The sequence below is a fragment of the Rhipicephalus microplus genome, chromosome 3, assembly GCF_043290135.1.
Source record: "Rhipicephalus microplus isolate Deutch F79 chromosome 3, USDA_Rmic, whole genome shotgun sequence".
Lineage (NCBI taxonomy): Eukaryota > Metazoa > Arthropoda > Arachnida > Ixodida > Ixodidae > Rhipicephalus > Rhipicephalus microplus.
The window spans coordinates 160,233,642-160,259,952 of record NC_134702.1 but is presented as its reverse complement, the minus strand read 5'-3'; the positions used below and the strand labels follow the sequence as shown (position 1 = coordinate 160,259,952).

The 26,311-nt window shown below is 47.6% G+C and overlaps 1 protein-coding gene across 1 annotated transcript in view; it reads left to right on the top strand.

The window, feature by feature from the left end:
- The window catches only part of LOC119169876 (uncharacterized), a 154,139-nt gene that overhangs the window by 12,482 nt on the left and 115,346 nt on the right, over positions 1 to 26,311 (top strand). The gene's annotated exons all lie outside the window — the stretch shown is intronic.

Here is a 26,311-nt window from a genome sequence, read left to right as displayed (position 1 = left end):
ATCGCTTTGTTGCACTGCAGTGCTCATTGCATTTGTGTCGCTGTGTTGCAACCCCTCTGCGGGGTACGTGTAGGGCCGCGTGTGTGCGCGCTCGCTTGCAAGTCGATAGCCGTGTTGTGTTTGTCGCGAATTCTTTTGTGCTGCCCCGCGTGTCGTAGACAGAGTGAGCCTGCAGCTAAGCGGAGGCCGCTAACGTGCGTGTCTTTAACCGTTTCAATCGTTCGAGTGCGTTGTTAGTACGACGCGCGCTTGTAGTGGGCAAACCTCATGGCGTTGCAACACGTAGAGGAAAGCTTCCTTTTCCCCACGATGAACGTGTAATCGTGATGGTGCGTGCGAAATCTAAAGGAACGTGCCCGCTAGTCACCGTGTTCAAACGTCGTCGTCGCCTCTAAAGTTACCACAGCAGATTTTTTTCTTTTGGTGCTGTTGCGCGTCTGTTGTGCCTCTGCTTCTACTTGCGGCCATGAGTGGGTTGGTGTGGTAGTTGGCAAAGCCACTGTTCGCAGGGCCGAGAAGAAATCAGTCGAAGCCTTTTGACAGAGAACACCGAAGCTCGTGTTTGGTGTCGTATTCTGTTGAATAAGACTTGTCGTTTAATCTCGATGAGCTGTCGACATTAGGCCACAGAGCGTGGCCGGGCTCCCTCGCTTCATTGAAAGCGCTGACAAGCTGGCGGATGCGGGAAGCCTGCGACCTACAACTTTACGGGTAAATGCTCGTGTCGCACCACTGTATAACTATACAAGTATTTCTCGCGGGTTTAGGTATCAATGCCCTGAACTCAGCTATCACCGTAGGCGCAGAAGAAACGCGAAAGTGCAGCACGGAGTGTACATCGGAGAGCTAACTTTCGCGTGTATCAGGCCACTCATTGAAATGACGAGTATGTGCGCTCATAATTATGTCGTCAGTGACAGCTATCCTGCCGGGTAAGCGTCCAAGGAAATGATGCGGGGTCACAGATCGTCAACTCGCACGCGTAAGGGTAGAGGGCACTTCTGAATCAAGTTACACGGATCAGATGAGGTCACAATAGCTCAGCCGTGCGATAACATTTTCTTATAAATGAACATTTTGATCATAGTCATTTGCTCTCAGCCCGCGCACAAGAAATGCACATGTCGTAGTCCCTAGATTGCACTGGTACATAGCGACCCAGTGGTAAAGGGAACCCTGCGTGTTTGGAGCTGGCCGCCTGACTGCTGGTGAATGCGCAAATATAAATCGCACACGGTACTGATCTACTCTCAATGTATTATAACTGTGAAGACGAGTACGTTCATACGAAAATCTGCCAATAAATTTTGCAAGAGACCGAAACAAGAGAGCAAGAGAGTGCTTTGCACGCGAATGTCCCCTTTAACAGTGAACCCTTCTTTTACATCCGTTGTTTTATGACGAAAAGAGAAGGGGGAGGGGGTGCTGGAGACTATGAGAAAACAAGGGCGGTCGGACCGGCTGGGAGTTACGACTTGGGCCGGCCAACAGGAATACGCCATCGCGAGGCCGCTTCTTGTGTTGTGAAGAGTGCACGAGAGAGTGGAGGGTCACGGGACAGGTTATCTGAACGCACCGCTCATCGTGTAAGGAGTACACTGCAGGCTGACTTTATAGGCACTAAAAAACTGGGTTTTAGGCGCCAAGAAAAGAGGCGGGCAAAAAACTGTTTTAGGCTCCCAAAATCGCAAATATAGGCAGAGTAAACTTCGACAAAATTGAAAATTTTCAAGAAATACGTGTGCGATCTCTGTTTACGACATGATGGTACGAAGACGTAATGGTTCAGCATAGTCATGCATTTTTTCCCTCGTAGGGTTCGCAGAATAAGGTCTCTCGATTTCTAGTCCTCCATGGTGAGTAAAGTGTACACCGTCGAATAAACATGCTTCTTTTCGGCATTACTGAGAAGTGTTACACAGGTGCAAAAAAGCCAGAGCGCAATAGACCATAAGGGTCTTTTTCACCTCTTATTAACTTGCTTTAACCACACAGGCTCAATATTTCTTTTCTCTGTGAACACCTTGAAGGACCCTTACAAAGGCTTGAAAATTTCAACAAGTGTAGAGGAATGCATGCACTAGGCGCTCATAATCTCTTCTGCCAAGATTTACAGTGCTACGCGCGCCATTGAAAGGTGAACTGCCAGACTGAACCCCGCTCAACCTTCATTTCACGGGCGTGCGTCCCAACATGGTGGAGGTGATGAAATGGCCCTGCGTACGTCAAAGTAGCACGTGACACTGCGAGGCCTATACGAGGCGTGTGTAATTTGTGCAATCTGCTGCCTGAATAGAAGTATGAAGGTTGAAAAAAATATTAAAACACACAGAAGGATTACCTTCGTATCAAGCGAGATGCGAGGCTAAGCTGCCTCCTTTTTGTTTGCGTTGGTGTTATCGCCGTTCTCGCATCGTGCCGGAGCCAGCATTCACAACGCTTGGCGTGTTTTTGGTGCATCTTTCCTTAGAGGACTTGCAGCGGTGCGATGCTGTGTATCGTGGTAAGGATACATGATCCATACCAGCCTCTCCAAACGTGCGCGCATAGAGGGATACATCCCCCAAAACCGGCAATACAATACAGAGAACATGGGCATGTCATGCGAATGTACCTTACGCGTTCTGCGTAAATGCCGGCACTTTGTATTTTCTGGCTCAACTATCGCCCATGAGGCTTTACTAGTCGACGTTCTCATTTGTATTCACTTCAACAGTTTCCTGTGGCCTCGGTAAAGAAATGTGGATGCCGTCATCTCTCAGATAAGTTCTACTAAAGACCATGTATACAGACAGCACCACGGCAGTCACGTCCGCACGACAGGTCTAACTTGCGGCTCCGCTTTCGGTGCCTCATTAGCGATATCACTGAACGTGACAGACTGCACTGATCGTCGTGTCCTTCAGCTTCCAGAGCGTCGTTCAGCTGCAGAAGCTGGGGGTATTTCCCGCAATATATGGCTAACATATCAAGGCCAACAGCACGAACCTCGGACACCCAGCGACATCTTCAACTTGGAACCCTCAGCAGTACCTCTTTCGCTGTTGTTCCTTATATAGTGGAAGAACGCTTTACATGGTAATGAGAATATCTGGGGGTCTCAGGTGTCAAAGCTACGATATGACTATATATACGATGCACGCCGTTGTGGGGGGCTCCGGAAATTTTGGCCGTCTGGTGCTCATTAGCGCTTACTGACAACGCACTGTATGCGCCGCATTTCAACTCACTCGAAATGCGACCGTGGTTTAACCGGACACCTTCGGCTTAGCCGACGAGCACCGTAGATACACCGTGACGTACAGCTGCACGGACATCTTCGTTTGGCAGATGGAGCCTTCCGACATCCGAGGTTGTCTCGAGATTTCAGCTGACCGCCCTGTCTGGTCACGTGACTGTCTTCCGAATTTCCAGAGATTGGTCGGAAACAGATATCGGTCGCGGCAAGAAACCAGTCATGGCACAGCGGTCAAGTAATTGACCACTGCATGACGCAGGCGGCAGAGCTTACGTGTTTCTGCAACCCTAATCATTCGGCATTGCTGCGGCCACAAAAAAGACAGAGAGGGAAGTAGTTGCGTAAAGGAAGTGGGAGGAACCTCAGTATGTGTAGGCACTGACGGTGTCACTTTGATGAAAAAATGGGCGTCGAGTGAGTGCGGCCTGGAGTCGAGAGAAGACTCGAACCTGAGAGCCGGCGTACGGCGGATTTCGCGTTTGTCGGGTCACTGACTGGCCATCCAGTGGGCAATATTCATCGCTAGCTATGAGCTTCCGCGTCAAGCTCGTGAGTGAGCCAATATTATAATAGTATGCCACCCTTCCATCTCCGTTTGCCTGTCATTACAGTGGCTGAGCGGTTATATATCTAACAGTCATCAGAAGATAATAGTAATGTGAAGAGGGCAAGCTGGCAACTTCCACCTGAAGAGCATAAGCCTGCCTACTCTTCAGGGAGGAAAGTAAAAATAAAAGGAAAGTAATTTTATAGAAGCAATGCAGCAAGTATATAAGTTACGAAGGTATAGAGAGAAAAAAGAAAAGTGGGGACTTCGGCAGAAATAAACCAGAATACGAAAAATAAAAACCCGGCAGGTCCCACGCAATGGGACTTGTTAAGGGTTCATTAGCAGGCGAATCAAACTGCGTGCAACAGCCTATGCTAAGTTTTCGCTTTGATCTAAGTGTTATGAGAATTAAAAGCGTCGTCTTCGTGTAAATTGAGTAATTCTGTCAATATCATCGGCCTATCAGACATACAGTGTACATTGGTGTGTAAAGGGTCCGACATCTGACGTTATGTTGGCACTCACGATAGAGCAGAGAGGTCAGTTTTAGCGCCTTGACGTGCACATTTCTGCGCCGTGATATGACCTGTACAGACAAGTGTGCCACAATTCCCTATAACTTGCATAATCAGAGGTTCATATATTTAATGTTGGTTGCATTGATATAAAATCGGGTAGGCAACCGTCTTCTACCGCTATTGGCGCTGTATATACTGAGCTAATGCTTGTACAGAGTTTTATTCCAAAAAAAAGTTTCAAGCATTGGCATGGCTCTTGGGGTAAAATCCTTGACTACTATAACACGTGGGTTCGACCCCGGCTCAAGCCGTGATTTTTATTATTTGCTTACATCGGCATATGTCACCCATTGACAACGATGACACGGCCTCCTATCGAGACGAGCTCTGCGAGACGAGTTCACGCATGTTCTCGCGTAACCATTTCTAATGTGCCAAAACTCTGACTCACCTGTGGCGCACACTCACGCACTACGGGATAGCTGTATTTGGGTGGGTGCGACACGTGACCGAGGAAAAAGATTTCATCACGTACGCTCCGGGGAAGTCACGTTGTCCTTTCCATAACCTTCGAATAGCGTTCGTCATACACTCATGTGCTCGTACGCGAATTCCGGCATATACTGATTTAAAAACGACGACCGTGAGAGCGCAAAGACGTAGGCGGTCGATGGATGGAAACGGTAAAAATGTCGCCACCTCTAACTAATTAGAGGGGAGGGAGTAGGCGACAAATAAGCTTTGATTTCGCTCATTCGGACCTTTACGTATTACTTCAGCGCCCATTTTAATTGCTGCGTGTTTTTTAACGATAATGGCAACACTGAAGACAACTCATGTCGAATAAATAACATCAGTTGATTTTCATAGTTTGGATCAAGAACAGGGCTTGTTTCTGTTTTTTTTTCTTGGGGGGGGGGATTAAATGTGGCCCCGTTATTGTAGGACCCTGCGCGCTCTTATAGCCAGATCCGTTTGGTCCACAAAATTCAGCAGAGGTCGACGAGCCATGGTCACGTCTAGCAGGACGTCTTCTCGCAAAGAGATATACTCACACAACAGTAAAAAAAGAAACACATCGGGCGTACGTTTTACGGATTGAGCCCCATAATATAAATGCATACCTGGCGCTCGAGTGCGTCATGATGGCGCCGGCTTTCACATAGTGGCTTTTTTTATGACCCGTGTTCGAGCCGACAAGACTGTGTTCAGGTCTCGCTGCTGTCTCGTAAATGTGTATGCTCACGACATTCTACGCACGCACGCGCGCGCACCCTCTGCACGTTCACCACGTGCGCATGTAGTACATGCATGCCATGCCGTACAACCTCTTTTCAAAGGGTGACCCTTTGCGTCGTTAGAATTAACTACGCAACGGGACCGGTTGGTCGGTCAACGGTTGGGGGATTATGCTGAACGCAGAGTACGGCGAAAGAAACTACGAAAATAAAATACAACAGGAGAAAAAGAAAGTCAAGAAAGCGGCGTCCTTGGCCTCGTACTGCATCTCGGAGGCGGCTGATCGCGATTCGACGTCCGAAGGTCGTTTGCCCACCAACCGTACGCGAGTGGTAATTAGACCAAGACAGTGTCGTGTATCTATATACGCCCGCGCGCTTTTTATTCCTTTTTTTTTCATGCTTGTTTTGTCACAAGTGTTTGTACTCGCTCCCTTCGGCGTCATGTGCTCTGTTTGCTGTCTCTGTGCATACATAATAACGTGCGTTGTACGTGTGGAGGCGTGTGTGTTATTTGGAAAAGGGCGCGCTCCATTGACTTTCATTGAGGGAACCTGGTATACGTGCTGTGAATGTGTTTTATTTCGGGTTTTTCTCAGTGTACTTCGTTCGTATCATTGAAATCATTTTGATTGGTAGTTTATGCATAAACCGAAAATGAAAAGCACCTCAAGAAACGACACGAGAAAATTGTTCCCTTGTTAGGATGTATACCGCTTTATGGGCTGATAATTGCTTCGATATACACTATAAATATGCAGAAAACAAGAATAAATGGTAATGGTAGCCTGGTCGCATAACCTATAGCATGCACGAGTTCACATTGTCGCGATCGCTAAAAAGAAACCGTTGCGATACTTAATCGAGGCGAAGAAAGAGCGAAGTACCAGAGGACGTGATATTTCGATGTCAGATGTAGGTAACAAAGGGATGATGGCGTTAACAATAGGTGAAAATCACGCCAATCAAATAAAGCATTTTTTGTATTTTTGTGCATTCCATGGATTCTACTGTGAAAACCTGGCATAAGTTAATCATGGTTCCATATCTCACGCAACCCTGATGCAAGCTCAGGCGGAGAAATCACCATCTAAGTCTGTGAGGCTAACACTACTTGTGACAGGATCATCATAATCATCATTGGCATCATAATTATAGTCACCGACCCGAATATGATGTCTTTGCTTTCAGCAAGCAAAGTTTTCTCAGAAGAGACTTGTGTGACATCGCGAGATGGACCATGCAGCTATAACTAGTGACCGAGAAGCTTAAAGGGCCACTGAACCAGTGCGAGCTCAAAAACTAGAGAACGCTATTTTTTTTATCGCCTTTGCTACCCTTTATACAAGTGATATATACAAGTGAGCCAACTATTTGCTCATAGAGCACGTGTAGAGACTCAGTTTTAGATGTTGAGTCATTCACGATTTGGCACTTGTCGTCTACGCGTCCTTGCCTCCGTTGTGCAGTCGTAAGCGGACGTGACGAAGATCATTGACGACTGATATTCCTTCTCTGTGTACATGTAGACAATATTTACTCTGATCACGTCGCGTGAACTTCCCTTCTGGCGTCGAGAAGTGCGTTGAAATGACGAGACGCCTGAGGAAAGAGTACTGCACCCGTTCCTTCATTTGTTTAAATCTTTATATGTTTTTTAGGGGCTTTTTAAAGCGCGGTCAATAGCCATCTAGACAGCGTCATCAGTAAGACGGTCTCAGCGAGCCTGCCATGTGAGAGCCGAAACGCGAAGGCTCCCAGCTCCTTTTGAAAGTCTTCACCCAATCACTAGAACTTGGTGGCACACGAGTGCCGATCTATATATCCCGGTTTCCTGCTGCGGGTACTGCGTATGCGTTGAATGCATTGCTCAGCGAGCTCGCCCGCGTCTGGCGGACACAGGAGGGTTCCTTGTTTTCTCACGTCGGACAGCTGACGGGGTGCGCTGCAGCCCGGTTCTCCGATAAAAAAGCTGTTCCACCAACAGAACGGGACCGACAAATGCGCTGCCTCTTCATCACCACCTCCCCGTCTCACAGCGACTGCACAAGACATTGCTTGCCTTGGTGCGCCGAGACAATAGGCGCCTTTGGATACGCACGGGCGCGGTATAATCTAGCTGCTTATGGAGACCAAACACTTGACTGCGACCATTCGAGGTGTTCTGTTTTAACCACCACTACATCAACAAGAAAGTATATAGAGTGACTAAGGCATCAAAAGTAAGTGAAGTTACGACCAGTCATATTGTGTAAATATCAGCACAGACCTATTTTTTTTATAGTGAGGCTTTGAGTTTAGCTAACAGCTCGGAAACGAATACCGTCTTCACAGGACAGAAGTATCCCTGACCCAACCTACATACAAAGTTTTTCTCTGTTTTAACACAATATAAGAAAAAGTATGTGTAAAATTCAGCTTCATGGCAGATAATTAATAACTAAACCTTTCTCTGCTTTCTCACAAGCTAAGAAGAATATGTGTAAATATATCTTCACTGAAGGCAATCAACCAGCGTCGTACTTTGTTGGACATCTATCTATCTATCTATCTATCTATCTATCTATCTATCTATCTATCTATCTATCTATCTATCTATCTATCTATCTATCTATCTATCTATCTATCTATCTATCTATCTATCTATCTATCTATCTATCTATCTATCTATCTATCTATCTATCTATCTATCTATCTATCTTTCTATCTATCTATCTATCTATCTATCTATCTATCTATCTATCTATCTATCTAATATTTTAATTCTGTGTTACGGGAACAAGTACGGTGTATTTCGTGTTGACAGGCAGGAAAGGGGCGGAGCATTTTTCATTGGGGTAGTCACGTTTCAGAAGGTCGACAACCGACTTGTGCAGCAGCCTTCAACGCAGCTACTTCTTTTCAGTTAAAGTTATACCCATTATGCTTATATGTGCAGACAAGATTTTAACGTAACGAAGCATCGCATGTTCTCCTTGTGGGTGGCTCTGCATTGACTTCGATGTTGGCAGGTCAGTCGAATGCTATGGTGCATTCCGCAGATGCTGTAGTAAAAAGACGAGCTCGCCATCATCGTTAATGGAGCCCCCATGGGCGTAACGCTGCCGCACAAAAGCGTTAATGTGAAAAAAATGGTACCTGTTTTGTTTTTGTTGGGTTTTTTTCTTTTTAAAAGGCAGCATAATTTATCGATTACTCCTGTCATACTTTGATCATCGGACGGGAATTTTGTCTGTAGAGCCGCGGACGGCAGAGTACTGTTTCTAGCATTTTCCAACCCATACGAGTAAATTGCTGACGCAGGAGCCAACAGCAGTGGCTGCTCCGTGACGTCACGGACGGGAGCGTGTTTCTAAAGGTGGGGGCTATTATGCGAGTGAGTGATCACGTGTGCTGGACTGTTTCTTATGTAAGTCAATGTACTCAGGTTACCGCCTCTGACCTTTCACACAACTCTTTGAGCGAGTGCGAACGGCTCAGACGACTCTTCCCTTCTGGGGTAAGGATCTCGAGCATTTTGCTACTCAACTGTTGTGCCTTCAGGCGATGCCCCGCTATTACCATATCGGCTTATCTACGCGTGTTGACAACAGCTTTCCTTAAACAAGGTGCTATTCGCATTCCGACTCATTGTGTCCGATCTATCTTCATTACGTTCAGAAGCATATCGCTCACCTCGTGCCTAACTGAGTGCGCTAGTTGTATCGCACGATGTTCTACCAACGCACGTTGGTACGAATGCATGCAGGCGCGTTTCTTTGCACGGTTGGACCATACCTCACCAGTTGTTCTCGTGAATGATCGGGGATTAGAAAATCAAAAACAAACAAAAAGGCGCATGAGAAAGCCGGCGCAACAGGCGACCTCGAGCAGGCGTAACAGGCTTTTCATCCATTTTCCTTTTTATTGGTTCCGCGCGCACCGGCGGTCGTTCGGGCAGGCCGCAATTAATGACACGGGCTCTTGATCGTGTAGCGCTGCCTTCGCAGTTCCTGTAATAATCCTCGCTGCTGCTTTGAAAAAAGCCGTTCCAGTTGCTGCGCTCTGTCCCACTCGTAGTGTGGGAAACGTAACGGTGTTATTGCTTTTGACGCGAGCCCGGGACACGCACGCGGTATAAATCCTAAATTATACAGCCTCGATCGCATTAGGTGTCGAGCGACTACTTGACTTCGTCACTGACAACACTTCGTTCCTCGGGGCCACTTCGGCCCTCGATGTCCTGCAATGGTTGTCCTTGGAGCGTAGATGGCGTACGAACATATAAAGGAATATGAACGACACCTGGACGACTAGGCTGGATGGAAGAAGAAAGAGGCAAAAGAAAATATTGCTTGTCTCGAGGCACTTGTTAAGATCCCTGGAGTGTGACCGGACAGTGTACACACCCCAGTAATTCAGATTGCCCTTGAAAGGGATTGCAAATAGGAGCACTCGAAGCGTTTCGCAGGAAGACAACGTCGTCTTTGTTCTATAAGGCAGTTTTTTTTAACCTTTGTTGCAAGCAAATCGCACACCCCGCTATTTTGCCTAAGTGGTTCGCCGAGATTAGTTATGCATTAGGAGGCGTGAGAAGCGGCATTATATCCGCAGTGTGCTCACTTATCTTGTCTGCAGCTCACATAGAGGAACTTTTTTTCCTTATTAGGCATTGTCTCAGCGCCTATAATAGAGCGGTGTTCTCGATAGAATTTATAATTGAGTCTCAACAGTAGCGACACCTGCAGGGAATAGTAAACGCAGTCTTGCATTATCTCATCCATGCTAGTTTTGAAAAATTCACGTTAGGTATGGTGAATGTTAAGAAAAAAAGATTTAAGAGGCGAAATTTTTGCAGTTGTTGCTCGCTCCTTCACTTGAATGCTTGAGTTGGTGGTACTTATTTAGCATGAAATTTTTCTGGCGTGAGTTTTTGTTCACCTATAGACATGCGTCTACATATGCTGTATATTTTACTTAAGTCATTCGAATATTAAATAGCAGCATTGAAAGCCGAAAAACCATACACCTTCGTACAAAAGGAAAACTTTCAGGCACACTTTTCAGCGGTTCCCCTCTATACAGAACAGCTGATAGGCGGGCTAGTTAATATATTCATTGTGACAACTTGGGAGCGTAAACAAACGTGACAAAGTATATGGCACACAAACTCTCTTTATTCTGCATTGACGTGTCTGGCCGGACGAATTTGAACCGGTACTGAATACAATGTAAATCGAGTGGCCAGGTGAGCCGATGCTAATACATGATGTTTGGCCCGTCAAAGTTTTTACCGTGATTGCCCTAAATTGTGCGAATCCTGAAGGCATTGCACTTGCTACACCATCACTGCTCGTGGCATCAACCGATGAACCTGCAATGTCTAGAGCGGGATGTCGCATCTTGTTTTCGACGAAGGAACCGCGCACCTCTAAATATATTCCTCTTGCAATCTTGCCCACTGTGTATTGTTGCTTCATAAAAATTCAATTACGCATCGTCCCGTTTCTTTTGTAAACGCCTTTCGCGATTTAAAATCGTGAAATATTTTGTACATTTCATATTGAGGGCCACGACAGGAACATTCTGGGTTGCCCATTAAAGGGGGAAGGGGGGGGGGGGCAAGAGAGGCAAGCTTTACCACAGCCCCCACCTGTCCTTCGTTCCCCGAGTTCGGGAACTAAGAAAGTAAGCTTCGCAATCAATGAAACAATGAAAATGAATCGATGACGTTTTTCTCACAACGCCTCGCCAGAGATCTAGATAGATAGATAGATAGATAGATAGATAGATAGATAGATAGATAGATAGATAGATAGATAGATAGATAGATAGATAGATAGATAGATAGATAGATACGCTCAAAGTCGCCGACGTTCACTAAGAAAGCTTCGCATTTAAATGATTACTAACTTACCCAACCAGATGCTTCGCAAAAGTTTTTCTGTCCTCTGTCTCTTTATTACAAGGAACCTTCGGCGTTCCTTGTAATAAAGTGACAGAGAAAATTCTGATGAAAACGGCGATGTCGATCGCATGAACGTAGTGCAGTTGGTTAGAGGCTTCCTTGGTTAGAGTCCAGTATAGTCAGTAGCAATCCCTCCCGCAACACCACGCTGCGTTTGTCATCTACGAAAAGAGTTGTGCAATGTGGTTTATTTTCAAAATATAGACACTATATCTGCGTTTTGTAAATAAAGAGCATAAAAGAAGCTAAAGATTTGCCGTTTCCACCTAAAATATTGCAATATTGCATATGGCTTAATATATACGACATAATCTTTAACAAAACTTACCACGTGGCTGAAATTTTCTGAGTAAAATCAGCGGCGCAATCAAGGGTCTGCGTGGACAGACCATTTAGGTTTGTTAAGTACTCGAATTCAGCATGACATCACGAATAACTTTGTCGTCGATCGGTTCGCAATAAGGGGCCTCATCTAGTGTGTTGCCCATTGAACGGCATAGACTCTCCCACAGTAGAGCACTTTATACTCGGAATAGTTACGTAATTTTAAATGCAAAGCAATTCTTAGCGACCTTCGGTGCCTTTGAGCGTATCTATCTATCTATCTATCTATCTATCTATCTATCTATCTATCTATCTATCTATCTATCTATCTATCTATCTATCTATCTATCTATCTATCTATCTATCTATCTATCTATCTATCTATCTATCTATCTGTCTGTCTATCTATCTATCTATCTATCTATCTATCTATCTATCTATCTATCTATCTATCTATCTATCCGCCTACGACTTTTAGCTCTCCTGGCCGTTTGAATAACGGCATCGTTGCCAAACTTGGTATGGCATAACCTGACTATATGACGAGGATATTTGACTAGTCATAACATGAAAATCATGACATGTATGTCGATTTACATTTTATGGGCTTGTTGCTTTTGCGGTGGTTTCGTTCACATGACATGCTGCAAAACTGGTATGGTATGAATTGATCAAATCATGACATGCGTGTCATGTAACAACATGACTACATGCCACGCTCATGATGCACTCGCAGCCATTTCACTAGCTTCGCATATATCAAACTTGGTATAACGGGACGCGAATAGATGACGAATGTATGTGACTGATGCAAACATGATAATCTTGAGATGCGTGTCATGTAAAAACATGACTACATGCCACACTCATGATGCACTCGCAGCCGTCTTGCTGGGTTCCCATGTACCCAATTTGGTATTACGGTACGTGAATGGATGACGAAGGTATGCGAGTGGTGCAAACATTATAAACATGATGGCATGTCATGTAACAACTTGACTACATGCCACGCTCATGATGCGCTGGCGGCTGTTTTGCAAGTGTGGCAGCTTGGGCTAGTTGGTTTGCATGACGATAGTTATAGCGTGAAAACAAAACGACGACACAGAGACAAGAAGGACTTTCGTGTCTTTCGTGCCCTTCTTGTCTCGGTGTCGTCGTTTTGTTTTCGCGCTATAACTATCGTCATGTTTCGCAAGCTTTACGTATGCGAAATTTGGTATTACAGGACGTCAATAGATGACGAAGGTGTTTGACTTTTGCAAACATGATGATCATGAGATGCGTGTCATGTGAGAACATGACTACACACCACAGTGAAGGCGCCAATACATTTCGACGTGACGCGGTGCACGTGCTCGCCGGAGTTTATTTGGTCGCGTCAAGCCGGCGTTGTCACGCCAGGCGCCAGTGCTGTCATATACTCGCCGACACACGCCGCGCAGCGTTCCTTTGACGCATGCGCGTTTCAGTGCGCCCTGCGTCCCTCCGTCACGAAAAGAGGGAGACGCAATGTTATCTCGGTAACGCATCGGCGCGAAATGCAGCACGTCGCATTTTGCGCCGGTTGCCATCGGGCCGCGCCGACGGACGCTGGTCGCGCCGGTCGCACTTGGCGTCAGACTATAGAGTTCTCGCGTTTGGCTTACGTGGCGTGGCTGTCTCCAACGTGTGCGTTTGTCAACGTTACGTTGGAGTATATTGGGCCCTTCATGATGCACTGGAGGCCGTTTCGCTAGCTCTACACATACCAAATTTGATGTTACGTGACGTCAATGGATGGAGGTATATAACTGTTGGGGTGTACGTTAAAGAACACCAGGTGGTCGAAATTTCCGGAGCAATCACTACGGCGTCTCTCATAATCATTAGTGGTTTTGGGACGTTAAACGCCAGATATCAATCAGGTACTGGCGCAAACATGATAATCATGAGACGCGTGTCATGTAAGAACATGACAACTTACGACGCTCATAGCGTGCTCGCAGCCGCTTCGCTAGCTCCACATATACTAAATTTGGCATCACATGACGTGAATATATGACAGAGGTAAACGGCGCATCCAAACATGATAATCATGACACGGAAGTCATGCACGATATAATGTATTTCCAGCTCGTAAAGTTGTGGTGATTTGAAAGTGGCATATCATCCTTCCTCATTCGTGCTTCGCATATAGTCGATTCGCATAGGATCTGTCAATTTTTTTATAAACAGAAGATGTAGATTCAACGCGATTTTATGCTGTTGCCCCACCCGGGCCCAGCCTGAACGCATTTTTGTACACATGCGGTCTCATCAAGTGTGAAGCCGAACCAACGGCTTTCTGATATCCATGCTTAGTTGAGGGCCGAATACTCTAAATCGTTAGCCATTTTTTTCTAAACACATGCCATTCTACGGTAGCGTACCAAGTACTCTGAATTGTTAACAAGTTTTTCTATACGCATGTATACCGTACTCTAAATTGTCGAACCTCTATGTAAACTCATGCATACACTGCTTTAACTTGTTTTCGTTGTTTAGTTTGTGTACGTCGACATTTACGTATACAATGAAACTTCCCTTCTTCGAACATATGTAGAACTCTTATTGATGTGAACTCTGTCCATTGTACAATCAAATTTTATAATTAGAAATTCTTTGCATAAAAGCGTGTGCCCCGCTTATACGCGCCTCGATACGACCGCCAGTGGTAAAGCTAAGTGGAGATTGTTGCAATATGAGTTGGCACACCTGAATAATGAATGCGTCTAACAAGATAACAGAAAGTATATGCTCTTTGAGTACCGGCCCACCATTCGGGAACTTACGTTCCCGGCAACCAGTAGAGTCAGGTCAGCTGTCCAGCTGTACAGCCGTGAGCAATGTTAAAGGGAACATTAAAAAGCGGCTGCATGTATATGACGAGCGCAGACGTGTTCATAATATCAAATGCGCACATTTTATTAACCTGGCCCTTAACTGATTTTGACGAGCAGAGCTCGTCCAAATCAGTTGAGTTAAGGACCGAAAAGGTTTTGGTCCTGCCCAAACCGTCACCAAACAGTTTTGGACAGGTATAACTGGTCTTAGCGAATAGGCACTCCCCTATAGTGTTCAGGCGGAGAAGCGCGCATTTCCGGCTGACATTGCGTGTCATGCACCACATGACAGCATTTTCTTCAGAATTTATTTTTTTCTACCGACAGGAGCGTGCTTTTTGTAGGAAAAGACGGCGTGCGGTGGCAGAGACACATGCATAGCTGGCCCGTGAAGACGAAAAAAAAATGACATTGTTTTTGCGATATTATCGGAGTGACGACAATTCGAGTAAAAATATTTATCACGTGCCCAGACGCGAAGACAGCGGTGACGGTGAATTGAGTAGCTGCTCTGGTGATGATGAAGACAGCTCGGACCCGAACATGGCGAGTGCCCACAAGTGAAGCCGCCTCAGTTACTTCGTCTTTTGAAATTTTTTCACGCAGCCCTGAAGCTTTCTGAGTGAAATACCCCAAGGATGCTTAGCCTACAGAAGTGAAGAAAGACGTGGCATCTGTACCTGTCTGGTTTATAAGGTTTCTAAATTTTATTAGCAGCAAATAGCTCGTTTCCATTGTATTGTTCAGAAATAAACTGTATTCCGTCTACTTCACTATGAATGCGGGGAAAATGTTTTTGAACATTGACTAGGTACCTCTTAGTAAACCTGAAATTTAAAAAAAATGAGTAGTTGAGCTCGGGTTACATGTGGTACATTCATATCGCTACGTTGCGAATAATCGTTGAGTAAACACGAGTTTGACGCTACCTTTCCCGCTGTTCTCGACGGTAGACTTACGAAGGCATCGAAGACCAGCAATTAGTATGATCGGCTGGCCCCGCCGCGGTGGTCTAGTGGCTAAGGCACTCGGCTGCTGACCCGCAGGGCGCGGGTTCGAATCCCGGCTGCGGCGGCTGCATTTCCGATGGAGGCGGAAATGTTGTAGGCCCGTGTGCTCAGATTTGGGTGCACGTTAAAGAACCCCAGGTGGTCTAAATTTCCGGAGCCCTCCACTACGGCGTCTCTCATAATCATATAGTGGTTTTGGGACGTTAAACCCCACATATCAATCAGTATGATCGGCTGTGCTGCGTTATTTCGCATAGTCCCGTCGAGCAGCGTGAATTTCTATATACATCAGTTAGTCCCGCAAACCAGACTACCACCACTAGGTATACGGTATACGCTACGCGGCCCTCCCAGCTAGGACTTCGTGACGGGGCAGTTGCTAGTTTATCGCAACAGCACAACCACGTTCACGGACGGCCCACTTTGTTCTCGCGCAGTTAGCGATCCTTTTGTTTCTTCGTCGCACACCTGACTCGTTCCTTCCCGCTCGTGAGCCAGGCCGCCCCACAGCACTTCACTCGGAGAGCCATCTCTGCAGCTCTCCGCTTGCGGTTTTCACGGCCCACTTGATATCGGCCTCAGATTCACAGAGCGCGACGAGAACAGCCGGCCGCCCGGACCGTTCGAGCAGGCGTCGATATGCACTGAGCTCACTGTAGCAAGTAATCGAATCCGGCTCCAGAGACGGCGTGCCAGTATAGGCGCATGCGCAGACCTTCTCTTTTCGTGCCGGCAGTACCACCTCAGCATGCGGAAGAGATGCTCTGGCGCCGACGGCAACTTTGCTTCTTCGCGGAGCGCTCAACGACGCCGACGATGCGGCGGCGATGCGGAACCAAGAAGAGGAGTACGGCCAGCATGCATCGCCGCACGCATCGGGGGAGCTCCGGCCGGCCGCCGCGGGCCATGCAACGGGGGGAGAAGCGGCGAGGCAGTGGGCGCCTTTGCAACGCACTCAGAGACGACGAGGCGGCGTTGCGTGGGGGAGAGGTCATCGGGTCTCCTTTTGTCTTGGCCGCTAATGACGACGGCGATGCGGCCGCCACTCTTGCAGGAAACGACGGCACGGAGGAGGCTCATGTGCGTGCCGTGCTGCGCGTACCACCATCTGTCCCAGTCGTTATAACGGTTGAGCGCGAGCTCGAGTGAGCTCGACCGGGCCGGCAAAGCCGCCCATGACGACCAGCTTAGCTGCATAGTTGGTCGCCGTTCCGTGGGACGGGACATTGCGTGATGGCCGTTTCCGCAGCCGCTGCTCCAGCGAGCACGGCTTACTTCTGTTGTATCAGACCCTCAGCCGCGATCCCATTGGTGGTTCTGAGCTCTCTTGCTTCTACAAAGAGTCTGTGCAAAAGACCATGTATAGACGCGATAGCTTGATGTTTTTTGTTGGAATTCGTGTCTGACTTCGTCTGTAGATGCAGGTTTCCGGTCTGTCCGTCTGGGTTCGAGTGGCCGTGACGCTGGCGTGACTTGAAGCGGTTACATTCCCGGAAGTAAATGTGCCGGCTGCTAGCCTTTTTGTTCGTCTTATTCGACTTTAATTGCGCGGAGGATTGTACCGAACCCACCTGCCGCGATCGTCATAGCGTGGTCAGATTCCATTATCTTTTAAGAAAAATCCTCAGAAATGTATGCTTTGTTGACATAGTAAAATTGCACTCATTAAAGGTCACTCCATAGGCTTCTTGTAGGCAACACGTCCTGTGCCAATTCAAACAGCAATAGAAAGAGTTCTGTGGTAACACAAATACGTGCGACCAATTTTAAGGCAAATAGGGCAAAGAGTTGATTGTGTAAAGACGCGGCCGTAAAATTTTTACATGCTGTGCCGGAGCTTCCCTGACCACTTACGCTAAACATGTCGCCAGTTAATCGAGGTTCAGTAATTATTGCAACCCTTCCAATGGGAACTGTACGGTGGGACTCAGACACACACAGCCTTCATTAAACGCCACCATGCACGTGTACTGGACGCAGTGTTCTGCGTCATTCCATTGATTGTTCCAGGTGATCTCAGCTTCCGTAGCCGAGGCAAGCAGTCCGACGATCGCGTGCCCAGTGGTCTTGAAGTTCTACCGAAGCGACAGCTGTTTCTTGACGTCACTTTTGCCAGCAAACGCCGTGTGATTTGCTACAGCATTCGCAGTTGAGGGCGCACATATATAGTGTGCACTGGCCTGCAATAACCATAACATCGGGGCTTGCATGCACGCCCGCTTACCTCGTGCAGGCTGTTTCGTTGTCACACGCTGCCATTAGGTCTAAGACCCAGACTACCCACGTGGTGACGTTGGTGTTTAACGAAGATATAATAAATAAAACGACACGAGCCGGTCCTGGAGAGAGCGCAAGCCCAGCATAGCGTACGCCTCCGAGTATGCACATTAGAAAACGTCTCTTCTTTTTTGACGGCTGCACTTCGCGCCATCTCCAAGTTTCAAGAGGGTGACGCGTGAGGAATCTCGAGGGGCAACGCTGCGACTGCGACGCCTCCCGTGGAGCTGGCGAGAGCCGCGAACGTGGGTATAGGTCGTGCTGGGCGTGTAGTCCGTGTTGCAAGAACGCTGAGTCAGTCGAGGAGGCTTTCCTTAAGGGTTTGTTAACGTCACCGCCCCCTGTGAACTACCTACGCATATTTTCTAGTCGCTGCGCGCTTTGATTGTTGGGAAATTTGAGAAGGCGTGTAGTATACTTCCAAAATGCATGTACACCCGAGACATTCAAAACATATAACCCCGTGAACCTCCTGCGCGGTAGACCGCGCAGTGAAGTCGTTGCGCTGCGCACCATTCGTCCCTCCCATATGACAATGAAGTAAGGAACTGTAAAGTAGAAAATGAATAAGGCGTGCCAGCTGAGTTAATGATCATGCCGCTGCTTGTCAGTGTACGCAAAGCGTACGTGGACATGTTTATGAGGTCTGTATGCCCTGTGCGTGTATGTGTCCGTGTGTGTATCTGCTGTTTGTGCTCGTCCCACTTGAGACCTCACTTTGATTTATGCCCAGTATATGTGCCTCCCACGAGTTACAGGGACATGCCTTGCCACGTACTGCCTCGTTCTTCCAATGCTTGATGAAACCTGTGACCCTGGTGTGAGAGATACGGGACTCAACTGCTCAGTTCTGGCACTGGCACCTTATAGGTACAAAAGGTGTGAAGAAAGATATATTGCAACAGGGTGGAAAAGTCGGCTAGTTGGTAGTTCATATTGGTTCAGTGAGCTGAAACACAAAAGACACGAGCGCTCGTGCTGTGTGGCTCTTTCTCTGACTTTCATGTGGTCCTGCGCTCCCAGTTCGCTGAACGAAAGAGATATAATCGTTTATGGTTCAAGAGACAGTGTGTCCTCCCCACCTTCAGCTCATCGCCTCCTCTGAAGATAGTCACTGGGATTCAACACTGCCGGGGCTGGGCTCGCTAGTCTCACTGCTACACCCCCCTCTTAGCCGAGAACATGACCTTCAATCAGGAGCTTAATCACGATTTTTATTTTTCGGGATGGGCACTACCTTTATCAGAAGTGGGGGCTGAGCAGGCGGATGTGGTAGTGTGTCATTTTGTGCCCTCTATGCCGGAGCAAAAAACATTCGGAAGTGGGGAGGGGTGGCTCCGGACTCGGTGTGCTGCTCTATGCCTACGTCACTGCCTTCAATAAACCTTCCCGGAAGTGCACATGCCTTCTGCTGTACTTATTGTGCAACGGAATTTTGAAGTCTCATTATTACGTCACGAAGGCCGTTTGGTTTCGTCCTAAGTATACATAATAGGTATGCAGCAACTATTATCAAATATATTTGCAGCAGAAAGACAAGTACTCAGATGTATGTTTAACCAATGAACGTCCCAAGCACGTTTGGCACTGTGTACTTTAAAGGATTCTCGCATAAGTTGAGCCAAATTCCTGTGCGGCGGCATTCATGATGACCCTAAAACTTAATTGACGTATAAGCCTCCACCGGTTCATAAAATCGGCTTCAGCAGAAGTACTACATATAGTGTCTCGCGTGTAACCCCGACGCGCTGTGTTCAAAGGCAGCTTTGCAGGTTTTGGGCCAGTTGTCACGTGATCATAGAGAACAGTGGTGAGCTTCAGGGTTGGGCGGAGCCTGCGCGCTGTGACGTGGCTAGATGAGCTTCAGTATGTCGACGGCGTCTACCACTGTTTCTAAACATGGAATAGGTGTCCGGGCAGTAAAAAAAAAGAGCTCTCTGCCTTGAAGGTATTACTGTAGAACTTTAGCTGCGTTTTAATCAACTTCTCCGCGTTAACACAACTAAAATTCAAAGTTCCACGCGCCAAATAATGCTAGGATCATCAGTCATGTCATGGTGAAAGAGCTCCGAATTAATTTTCACCTTTGAAATAACCTACGCCCTACAAATGTGAATAAAGGGGTATTCTTGCATTTTGATTCCGACGAAACACGGCTGCTGCCGCAGGTAATCAAACCCGTGCTATCGAGCTAGCAACGCAAGGTAGCCTAATGCCACTCCGGATGATTAAGCGCAAGCACAGCAAAACCTGGAATCCTTGATCCGTATTTTGGCGGAGAACGTTTCCTGCACTTTTCAGAGATTGCAATGATTCGACATACCATGGTCTTGCCGTGTCGAATCCAGATGCGTTGTAGCGTTCGCGTTTTAGATGCGGAGCATCTTATACTCGCGCCTTGTAGTGCGCCGTCCGCGCCGTCCGCACCGTCCACACCGCTTCTCGAACATTCGACAGCTGACGCGCGCGCATGCGCCGTCGCGCCGTCGCCCACTCTTCCACCATCTGTGCATCCCTTCCTCCTCTACACACCGCGCGCGCTTCACTCCTCCACCATCTGTGCACCCTTCCTCCTCTACACACCGCGTTCGACATCTACAATTCTCCTGATTCTCCAGTGGACGCGCATGTGGCGTCGCGCTTCGAGAACATTCAACAGCTGACAGTGCATGCGCCGTCGTGCTGTATATATACTCAAGGTTGGCGCTCGCTCACTCAGTTGCCAATCGTCGGTTGGTTTGTACGGCGCGTCGACGTCCAAGGTCGCGGTGAAATGAATTCCAACGAATCCACAAACACAATGATCGACGTCCCTTCGACCAGCGCCGCCCTTTCGCATACGTGTGTACGTGTTCACTCATTTAACACCCCCTCCTACAACCACGTTAACCAATTTAGCCATCAACCCAAGTAAGTCGCACTTTAACACCCCATTTCACAACCACGTTAACCAATTTAGCCATCGACCCAAGTAAGTCGCACTTTAACACCCCGTTAACCAATTATATGCTCCGCATCCTCCTCAGTGTTCCCCCGAGGGAAGCTGCGGGCAATTTTTTTATCAGTTCCGGTAGTCGCGTACTTGTGGCGCACATGTTATGTGATTCGCCTGAAAGGGTACTTATACCATTTTGAGCCACCCCGAAAGGGGAACATTTCGTTCATGTGGTGTGCAGTATCAACGCGTTCCACACACCGAAGCTAGACGATACGTACAGAACATGTCACTTGGATTTCACTTCGTCCGCCAGCATCAGCAATTCAACCTCACCGCATTGGATATTATCAGAAGTCAACGCAGTTCACTGGGTTCACGAAATCAGTTTTCTGCTTGCTGCCTACATCACACAAAACTTTGTTTAAGTCTGCGGACAATTATTTACTCGTCGTTGTTTACGTGAACCACGTGTGACCGACAGCAAACTGACAGCTGTGTATAGAATGTCGCCACATGCAGTCTTCCCGTGACGTCACACTTGTGTTGACACATCACAGTGCAGCCACCCCCTCGATACCGAAACCGAAATGGTTGTTTTAGGCTAGGGATATTGAAAATATATTCAACGCATTTCCAAGCATTACGACAACCTCTTCAGGGTTTTCGACAACCGTGGTTTTTATGAGAGGTACCCAAAAATATTTAATATTCACGTCAGTACTTTTTTATAAGGCGACCATTTTGGACTTCAAAAACTCGGCGGGATTCGACTCGGTTTGTAACGAGCAGCCTATCATGACTTCCTCAGCGTGTTCGCTAACGAGAATAGTAAACTACACGCCCACGGAAAACTGTTCTCGTAAATGCAGCTGGTCCTAGATACATTCAATCCTTTTGACTTCAAGTGACGCCGAAGGGCGTACAAAACGCACATCGTGCTCGCTCGGAACCACGCGTGTGCGTAGTGTGCGTGGCACCAATCAAGTTCGTTAATCTCACGTGGTGGCCGGTTTTCGGTCGGGCCTTTACAGAAGGAGCGCCGGCAGCAGCATCGCAACTCCAGTCATCCACGCCACACCCAACATACACGAGAAGTCACGACATCTCCCGCGCGCTTCTTCCCCACGCCCCGCTGCGTTCGTGTTTAGAGGAAGAAGCGAAGAAGAGTATACGAAGCGAGAAAGGAAAAAAAGAAAGAAACAGTAACTACAAAGAAACGCGCAAAACAAAACAGAGTATGTACAAGGAAGAGTTGGCAAGCGGTAACGAAGAAAGGCGTGCTGAAATTCTGCAGAAATCACGAACAGCGAATCGAAAGAAAGAAAGAAAGAAAGAAAGAAAGAAAAGAAGAAAGAAAGAAAGAAATACAGAGAGAAAGAAAGAAAGAAAGAAAAGGAAGAAAGAAGGGAAGGTGTTCTGACGAAGCCACCCCCACAGCTGTCTCAGGAGGTTTCCTAATGGCGTCGGATGATGCCGTCCGCGTAGCCAAGAAGAGGGCTCCACACGTTTTTGAGGCACCGTAGAGGACGCGTGCGTTCGAGCTCGCCCGGGGCGAGACCGCTCATTCGCACCTTCCCTTCTCGCGCGGCGCGCGTGTACTATCCACCCCTGCAGTAAGACCACACCGCGCATTGAACAAACAAACACGCACACACAACACATTTGTTTTGACAATTCTACCTTTGTGCAAGTGCGAGTACATGCCACACTGCGGCAGGTGAAGATACAAACAAAACTGCGCAGAAGAGTTGTGAACTTCGGACGCCTCCATTCAAGAGGAGAGGCGTCGCGCATATCTGGTGCTTGTGCGAACTTGTTCATGTAATATACATGGTGGGTGCGGTGAATCATAGCACTTTTATCATGACATCGTTTTCAATGACAACGTTAATGGCTGCGTTGACTTGGCCTGCCCCCCCCCCCCCCCATGTAGAGCAGGAGACCACGTTAATGGCTCGCGCTGTGATCCTAGCGTGTCATGGTGTATTCCAGGAAGTGTATACACTTCGATGTTGCAGGGTTTCCTGGTGAGCGCCACTGAAGTAAAAGGTTGGTGAATATTTTGTACCGGAAATAAGAAGCTCAAAACGACTAGTGTTAATACGATGCGCTTTGAGAGGCGGTGCAAAGGGGCACTGCCCGACTCTGTCATGGCAGCAGTGCCCCTGACTAAATTCCTGACAACCCAGCAGGCAGCTGTTGTGGTCCGCAAACGACATTAGCCTCGCACCAGCTCTATCTGACACGATCATATATATATGTTCACTGCTCGTGTTCTCAAAAATAAAAAAAGTATTGTAGCTGTATACAAAACAGATATAAGAGTATTTCAGGAAGACTTCACTTTGTCCAGAGTCCTGTGGAGGACTGCCTCAGTCGTAGGTATCGCAATGAAGTCTATCATATTTACAATTGCACGCATGCAGTGGCAGCGAAATTAGCCACTTCCTGTATGCTCAATATGCTTGGTCTAGTCGGTATCTTATCTTTTTAGGGACAGCAATCCTAGCGACAAAGTCTGAACAAAGCTGTGACAGCAGTGTTTACTAGTAACTGATCAATCTTTTTTTACTGTAGAGCGTACCGTACGTATGCGTGTGCTATTAAACAAACTGCAGAACACACTAGCTGCTGGTTAGCACCATTGCCTTTCTGTTCGTATTGGTTATTTGATTTTTGAGCTGTTCGCCTTCAATGCTCCGCTGAATCGCATACGCTTGCTCAACTCACCTCCTTCTTCTTATCACTCGCAGACATAGTAGAAAGGTTACGTGGTAGCTGTCAGACTCTCTCAACTGTACTGATCTACAAAACTCTGTGCGTTCCCGATCCCGTGCCCTCTCTCCCGCGCGTTTCTTGTTTCACACGCCCAAGTGCTCATGCGCATTTGCCCTCAAACTACGTGAATTCGACGAGGAACTTTCGAAAGGAGAAAACAGCGGAGCTGGAACGAACATGCGGAGGGATATGTTTTGCGTCTCGCAAGCCGAAGTCCGGAGAATGAGTGAAATCGCCAAAAAAAAAAAACCGAAGTTCAAAATCTTCATGGTTCCACTTTCATGTCGGTCGTGAGATCCCCCTGTGTTGAGCTTTGGTGGCGCATTTTCGATGGTCCTCATCGCGCTGTAGTGGCGTCCGTGACTTTTGAATCTGTCATTCAGACAGTATCCATGAGTCGTAAACGAACGGCGAAACCATTGTACGACAAGTGTCTTCCCTGATGGCGAGAGGGAACGGGTAGGACTTGGCGCACAGACGTCGCTGTGCTCTCACTGCGAAGCGCCGCAGGCACCATTGCTCCCTCTTAGAATCATTGGCGGGGCTGGGTTAGCGCCGACTCCCACAACACTACCTCGGAGACTCTCACAGTCGCCGAGCGTGACCGTCTACGCGTAGGCACGCTATCTGCTCCTCTGCCGAGACCATGCACCTGCCTTCACGTGTGTACGCCGCGTACGCCCATTTGCCCCGGTACGCCTTTCCCCATGCCCTTCTGGGACAACTTTCATCTTCTTCGCAGCGGTGCATTTTTGTGTGCGTGTCTATACATTAAGCCCGCTACGCGAACGGGGTTCTTCGGCCCCTGTGGAAGCTTTTCAATGATCAAGGTGAAAGGAAACTGCAGGGCAGCCGGGGGGTGAGTCCACGCTTGACGGCTTTGATCTGACCGGCCACTTTCATCGCGACCAGCGAACCGAAGAGGCAAGGCGCCGAGAGCTCTTGCATACTATGCCCTATTGTACAAGCAGCGCGCGTAGGCACCTGGCGTGTCGTCGCAGTAGTCGCAGTTCTTTTCTTCCCTTTTCCCCCGTATTTTGTCGTCATTATCGTGTTGTTCTTTTTACCTGACCAAGAAGAACCAACTTCCTTCTTAAAGAAACGAATATCATGTCGCTGTCTTCGTGACCAGTCACACTTGGGCTAACACCGAGACATCCTCTTATCTGCCCGCTTTTGTGAATCCTCCGTCTCGTGCGCTCCGCGCATCACCACGCACCTTTCACGATTCCACAACACGCCATGTTGTTTCATACTACATATACTATAAGCTATCTGTAGCACGCTCACGGTTAAGCGAATACAGAATGTCCCTTTCCTCGAAGTGAACAGCGATTAGCCTCACCCATAGCCATAATTAGAGTGCGCACGACAATGCGTTGCGTGCTTTCGTGCCGAAGGTTGGGGAAGGAGGAAGCCACTTTTTTACCCCTTACATCGCGACAGTTCATGTATGTGTAGTTTAGTGAATCTATAGTGTAGTTTACATAGGCGCTTGCGTGTGTAAGCCTAATTTTTATTCTGTGCCTAGAGTAATCATCGTTCGCCCATCGTGTGTATTTTTCGCTACGGGCGCCTCGAACTCTCCTTTGCGTTTTTTTTGTTTTTACCGTGCTGCTGACCAACAGGGCGCGTACAATGCGGCGCAATGCCCGTGCAGACGTCTACATCGACGACGGCTTAATCTTCTCTGTTACGCCAGCTTCTGCTCCGGCTTTTTTCCTTACCACGCGAAGCAGGCGAGGATCCGACGCTGAATATGTTTAGTTCAAGCGGTGTACTCTGCTCGCTGCCCGTCTCTAGTTGTGTCGCTGTCTTAACGCTTGCTTTGGTGTCCGAGAGTCTCACGCAATTTACCGTTCGACTTGGCTCGCTCGTCGTTGCGTGTCGCTCACGAGGAAACGGCTAGGAAGGATCGGCCGAAAATGTTGTTGAACTCGTGTCTCACGCGACTGCGACAAGCTTGTGATTCGTTGTATATCGCGTGTCTCGACATGTCCCGACGTGCCAGAGTGTTATTTTTTTTTCTCTTTTAAGAGGCTGTCCGGTATTGAGGAAGAACTTTTAGTTTTTTTTTCTGTATGCAAGCAAACCAGTCCTGCAATTTAGTTATTTATATTTGTGGCAATCCAGAGGGAAGAAACTTATCAGTGAAAGGAGGAGGAATACATGAGGAAGGACAGGGAGGTTAGCCAGTTCATTATCAGTGAAAAGCTACTCCAAAGAATTGGCCATTGAACTGACAGGAGAGAAGTCCTTAACTTTCACTTCTCACCTATAGACACGATTTGCTGGGCGGGCTAAATAATTCAGCCAAGTTGAGCGCTCAGCTCCGACTCGGAGATTTACTTTTCGCCCTCAATTTTCATCACTGCTGGCCGACTCTATTAACGTCAGCTTTTGGCTACAGCTCACTGAAACTATTTAATTGCCAGTACGTTTGCTTTTGGAGGCCACTTACCAGATGGCTGGCGGAAAAATAACTCCACTGCTCGCAAACACCCCTAAAGATTTCCCATTCACCAAAATGAGAGTAATATTGTACAAGTTGAAGATAAAAATACTCTTTTCGGGGTTAGACAGTCATACCTATCTTGTGCCAGCTCACCACATCCGATCCTTGCGAAAT